The 6,527-nt window shown below is 38.9% G+C and overlaps 1 protein-coding gene across 3 annotated transcripts in view; it reads right to left on the bottom strand.

Moving 5' to 3' along the window:
- Positions 1–6,527, bottom strand: part of ZFAND6 (zinc finger, AN1-type domain 6) — a 77,380-nt gene that overhangs the window by 70,252 nt on the left and 601 nt on the right. The window lies entirely within an intron of this gene.

Raw genomic sequence — 6,527 nt, 5'->3', positions numbered from 1 at the left:
TCCAATATTCATATCTCTATTTACCATCGCAATTGATCAAAGAAATATATAATAAATCCTACGAAAAGGGAAGGAAGGACATATAACAGTGTTGGTAAAGATATTAAAAAAATGTTCATTCTCTCATATTTTTAGTCAACCTTTATACTACAATGTTGATCAAACATTAAGGACAAGACTTAGCAATATTTATAAAAAGGTTTTTAGGGCCGGCCTGGTGGCGCACTGCTACAGTGCGCTGCTTGGGAGCGTGGCGCCGCTCCCGCCGAGGGTTCGGATCCCACATACAGACCGGCCGCTCACTGGCTGAGCGAGGTGCAGGCGCAACACCGAGGGTTGCGATTCCGTTGCCGGTCCCGGTCCGGTACGGGCGCGACACTGAGGGTTGCGATCCATTGCCGGTCACGGAAAAAAAAAAAAAAAAAAGTTCATACACTTTGACTTAGCAATGGTAAGACTGAGACTAAATCCTAAAGAAATAATGAGAAATACATAGAAGTAACTCTTAAGATGGTTTTTACACTATTTATAGCAGGGATAAAGTAACAAGTTACACATAATAGATGACTAATTAAGTTATAGTACTTTCATAAAACAAAATAGTATGTACTCTTTAAAAATCATATTTTGGGGTTGGCTGGTTAGCTCAGTTGGTTAGATCATGGTGCTGATAACACCAAGATCAAGGGTTCAGATCCCTGTACTGGCCAGCGGGCCCCTCGCCCCCACCAAAATCATATTTTTTTACATGGGATACACTGGGGAAAAGTCTGCCTCTTCAATAAATGGTGTCAGGAAAACTGGACATCCATATGAAGAAGAATAAAACTAGACCTGCACCTCTCACCATGTACAAAAATCAACTCAAAGTGGATTAAAGACTTAAGTATAAGAAATGAAACTATAAAACTACTAAAAGAAAACATAGGGGAAACAATCAGAAGTAGGACTGGGCAAAGACTTTACAAATAAAACCCCAAAAGCACAAGCAACAAAAGAAAAAATAAACAAATGGGATTATATCAAACAAAAAAGCTTCTGCACAGCAAAGCAATCAATCAACAGAGTGAAAAGACAACCTACAGAATGGGAGAAAATATCTGCAAACTACAGATCCAACAGGAATTAATATTCAGAATATACAAGAAACTCAAACAACCAGACAGTAAAAAAACAAATAACCCAATTTAAAAATGGGCAGAGGAGCTGAAAAGACATTTTTTTATTTTATTTTATTTTTTTTTTTTGTCTTTTGTCTTTTTTCCGTGTCCGGCAACAGATCGCAACCCTCAGTATCTCACCTCAGTTAGACTGGCTATAATCAAAAAGACTGAGAATAACAAATGCTGGTGAGGATTTTAGAGAAAAGGGACTTACTGGTGGGACTGTAAATTAAGTACAACCACTATGAAAAAGAGTATGGAGGTTTTCAAACTACTACAGATAGATCTAACATACAATCCAGCAATCCCACTTCTGGGTATATACCTAAAGGAATGGAAATCATCATATCAAATGTGTACCTGCACTCCCATGTTGCAGCTCTATTTACAACAGCCAAGATATGGAACCAACTTACACATCCATTGATGGACAATTGGATAAGTGCGGTATATATACACAATGGAATACTACTCAGCCATATAAAAGAATGAAATTCTGTCATTCGCAGCAACATGGATGAGCTTGGAGAAAATTATGTTAAGTGAAATAAGCCACACACAAAGGGAAAACCACGGCATGTCCTCACTCATAAGTGAGAGCTAAGAGATAAAGAAGTAAGGAAAAAAAGACCACAGTGGTGTGTTGACTTGCAGAGGGAGAGAATAAAACTAAGGCTGCTGGGGGGTGGAGGAGGGGTGGGGATGGGGAGAGGTTGGGCAGGAGGCATGGGGAATAACTGATTTGTGGTGATGGGCATGCTGATAGTATTGATCTGATCATCACATCTTGGGCACAGGGGCTGATGGTCAGCTCTGTGCTCCAGGAATATGTATAATCTGATCATCACATCTTGGGCACAGGTGCTCATGGTCAGCTCTGTGCTCCAGGAATATGTATAATCAACTGGAAAAAAAAAAAAAAGAAGAAGAAGATAATTTGATTTAAAAAATCAGGAGCATGGTTATGAGTTGAGTGCATCCTCCAAAGCTTTGTGTATTAGAAACTTAATCCCCACTGTGACACTGTTATAAGGGTGGGAAATCCTATCATGGTCACTGAAAGGTGGGGCCTTAAAGAAGTGATTAGATTGTGAGGACTGGGCTATGTCCTCATGAAGGGATTGATCTTCATCGGGTAAGGGGTGTGGTTCTGACGGCTTTAAAAGGAGATCAGCTGAGCAGCTTAGCGCTCTCGTTCAGGCCATTTGCCATGTGATACCCTGCATTGTTGCAGAGTCACTGCCAACAATAACCAGATGTGTTCTCTGGATGTTGGACTTCCCAGCCTCTGAAGGTATAAGCAATAAATTTCATTTCCTTAAAAATTACCCAGTTTTAGGTATTTTGTTTAAGCAAGAGACAAAATAATACAAGCATACTCAAAACAACAATAAAACATTACCTGAAAAGAAACCAAAAAGGGAACTGCTGTGGATTGAATTGTGTCCCCCAAAGTTCAAATATTAGAAGCTTAATTCCCACTGTAACTGTTAAAATCCTATTATGATAACTGAAAGGTGGGGCCTTCTACAGGTGATTAAGCTGATGGTTTAATGGTGGTCATGGGTGTGGTTCTGAGGGCTTTAAAAGGAGAGGGCATGAGGAATTCTCTCTCTGCTCCACCATCTTCTGCCATGTGAGACCCCCGTGTCACTGTCACCACCACCAAGACCCTCCCCAAATGTGTTCCCTGCTCTGTGGACTTCCTGGCCTCCGAAACTGTAAGCAATACATTTTGTTTTCTTTATAAATCACCCAATTTCAGGTATTTTGTTATAAGCAACAGAAACAGGCTAATACAGGAACCTAATAGTAAACATGAGGAAATCCCTGCTCTCAAATAGTTTGCATTTAAGCAGATACAGACAGTAACTAAATAATTTCAGATGATAGATTCTATGAAGAAATGAAACAGGGTAACACAGTGGTCACATAAGGTGGTCAGTGAATGGCATCTCTGAAGGAGTGACACCTGAACAAAAACATGATCAAGTGCTCTAGGTAGAAGGAACAACAATTTTAAAGGAATAAGGTTGGCACGCTCAAGAATTCCAAAAAAGGCCAGGATAGTTGAAGATGCATGAGCTGGGGAGAGAATGGCAGAAGAGATGGGGATGAAGCAGGCAGGGCCAGGATGGTCTGGAGCAGCACTGTCCAATTTGGCAATCACTAGCCACATGTGGCTACTCAGCACTTGAAACATGACTAGCCCAAACTGAAAGGTACTTTAAGTGGAAAATACACACCATATTATAAAGACAGTCTGAAAAAAGTAAAATATCCCACTAATAGTTTCTTACATTGATTACATGTTGAAATCATAGCATTTTGGGTAAAATAAAATATACTTCACTTTTTTCTGTAATGTGGCTATCAGAAAATTTAAAATTACTAAATGTGTTTCCCAATTGTGGCTCACATTATATTTCTATTGGACATTGCTGGTCTGGGGGATATAAGCCATATTAAAAGATTGAATTTTATTTTGTGTATTAAAAAGCCTCTGAAGGTTTTGTGTCTTGGAGTAAGGTAATCTAATTTACAAATTTAAATGATTGTCCTTCACAGGAGGGGAGCAAAAGTTAAAGCAAGGATGCCAGTTAGATGACTACTATTACCACCTTATATAAAAAAAAGATGGTGACATGGATCATATTTGGGATAGATCATATTTGGGGATAACTTATGAAGGTAGAGCCAGCCTAATACTGTTTAGAATTAACTTTTAATAGTTTAGGATATAAAGATTATACAAAGACCAGGGGTATAACTCAGAAATATTAAAAATGGTTACCTACAGTGGTGTTAGGTAGCTTTCCTAGGTTAACTTTCTACTGTCAAAGTTGCAAGGAAAACACACACACACACACACACTCACTCACTCTCTCTCTCTCTCTCTCTCTCTGCCCCTGTAATCAAAAACAAAAATGAGGTCTTTTTAAAGCAGGATAATACAAGGGTACTTCAAAAAGTTCATGGAAAAACAATTAAAAGATAACACAAACTTTTTGAACTTTCCATGAACTTTTTGAAGATCCCTCCTACAGCCCTACCAAAACAAAGCATCCCGATGTTTGTCTGCAACCTACATTATATATATATATATATATATATATACATATATATATATATATATATAAACCATCTCTACTCCTACACCTTTGAACAAAAACAGGTCAAAGCTGTACATAAACTCATATTACTTACACACATACACACCCCATCTTCAGGAAATGAAGGAAATATTGCTCCCTAATTTGTCACTGCATTGCTGTTAGCATAATAAAACACCACTCTGGAAGCACAGTCTGGAGCATTCTCAAATCTAAAAAATACTTAAACTTGTGGTTAACACATACCGAAATACACACTACTCATCTTTCTCTAAAAGTGTTTCAGTACAGAATTTCTACAGAATAACACCTTGGTCCTAACGCTTTCCCTTATAAGCATGGCCACATGACAGGTGGTTCCTTTAATTAAAAGCCTGTGAAAAACTGGAAGAATAAACTTAGGACAGGTTTCTTTTACATGAGTATGCTAAGGCACTTGAGTTTTCTAGGTAATTTGCCGAAGATGGGAGGGGGGCAACTCAAACACTCAAACATACAATTGAGTGTTTTTTCTACTATATTTACTTTTTTTTCTTTTTTTGAGCACTGAAAAAGGAGATACCAAATAGTGCCAGATTTTTTACAATGTATTTTCAAAGAAATTTATTATATACAAATTAACAGAAATCCTGGTTTCTCATGCAAATGTTAAACAACTAAGAATCAATCACTATGGCTATGAATCTTGCATTTAAACCTAATAGAGAATCACAATGTTTTTCATTCACTTTATTTATAAGTATTTCAATCTATTTTATTCATTACCTAAAACGTTCTAATAAAATGCACATTAAGTATTTACTCTAGCATAATCAAAAATAAATAAATATTTACTCTAAAGAAACTCTTGCACCAACAGCAGAGCACAAGAAATGTTCATAGAGCACAACCGCTAATAGCAAAACAAAATCAGAAACAAAACAAAAACACAATCTAAATGCCCACGAGTTATGGCAGATTAACACAAGATTAAAGAGCGATGAAATGAATGAACTATAAGTATAAGCACATAATACTTTTACAAAACCCAAAAGAAAAGCAAACTAAACACCACATTGTTGGGACATACAAATATATGTGATAAAAGTATTTCTTAAAAAGGCAAGGGAATGATAAACACAAAATCCACCGGACCAGAATGATTACCTCAGTGAGGAGAGGCAGGGGTACTGGACAAATAGGAAATTTCATTAGGAGACGCAGATTTTGGTAATGTTCCAGCTCTGGGCTTGGTAGAGGAGTCTCGGATTTTCATTTTAAGTCTTTTATACTATACTGTGTAACGTGTTCAGTTGGTTACTTTTCTAAAAACTTAGAAAACTGACGTACAATAAACTGCATATATTTGAAGTGTGAAAAGTGGTTAAGTTGTGATAACTGCCTCCCTTAAATATATTTTAAAACGTAAAATATTTAAAAGACAACCTGTTTCGGAAACTTAAATGTGCACATTTTGCAAAAAAATATTTTCCCTGAAGCCCTAGAGACTGTACCTAACTCGCGAGTGCCCTAAAATTGTTGACCTGATCACTACATAACTCACATAAACGTTTATGGTATTTTACATTAAAAAAAAAAAATCAAATTCCAAAAATTTGGTTTGAAAGAGGAATTTAATCCTGTTTCTCACAGCATCAAAACCATTAAGACCGCCCAGTTTTTATCGCCAACTTGAACCCGAGCTTTAACTTCCTCACGTGAGTAACCACCTTCAAGTTGTGAAGGCAAATCATAGCGTTTTAACTGTACGGTTAGGACAGTACTTCAAAATAAAATTAAAATGATTTCAAAACAAAAGCGTACTTGTTTACGTAACTACAGACAAAAACTAGACAATGCTATTTCAAAAGAGTAGAAAGAAAATTCAGAATCCTGAGCAAACATATACAAGCAGGTAAAAGAGGCGAACGCCCGTCCCCCTCGCAGGTCCGAGGGAGTCTGACGTGCTAGACTCGCTCCCCACGCAGCCCACTCTGGTCTCTGAAAACACTGCAGGTGGAAAAACATTCTAAATAGGACCTTGGACTCGCAGGCGCGGGACGGGGACGCGCCGAAGGGTGGCCGCGGCCCCTCCGACCCCCACCCTCCAACTGCTCGGAACGGGGTCAGGTCGGGGCGAGCGTCGCGGCCCCCACGGCCTGCAGGGAGTGGGGGTCCCGAGCCCGGCGCGACTCCTCCCCCCGGATGGGAAGCCGGCCTGGGCCCACGAGCGCCGCCGCGCCCCGGCCCCTGCCCCCAGCGCCGGGAGTTC

The sequence above is a fragment of the Galeopterus variegatus genome, unplaced genomic scaffold (assembly GCF_000696425.1).
Source record: "Galeopterus variegatus unplaced genomic scaffold, G_variegatus-3.0.2 Scaffold2321, whole genome shotgun sequence".
NCBI lineage: Eukaryota > Metazoa > Chordata > Mammalia > Dermoptera > Cynocephalidae > Galeopterus > Galeopterus variegatus.
The sequence above is the reverse complement of the archived record's forward strand: the minus strand, read 5'-3'. Positions and strand labels throughout refer to the sequence as shown.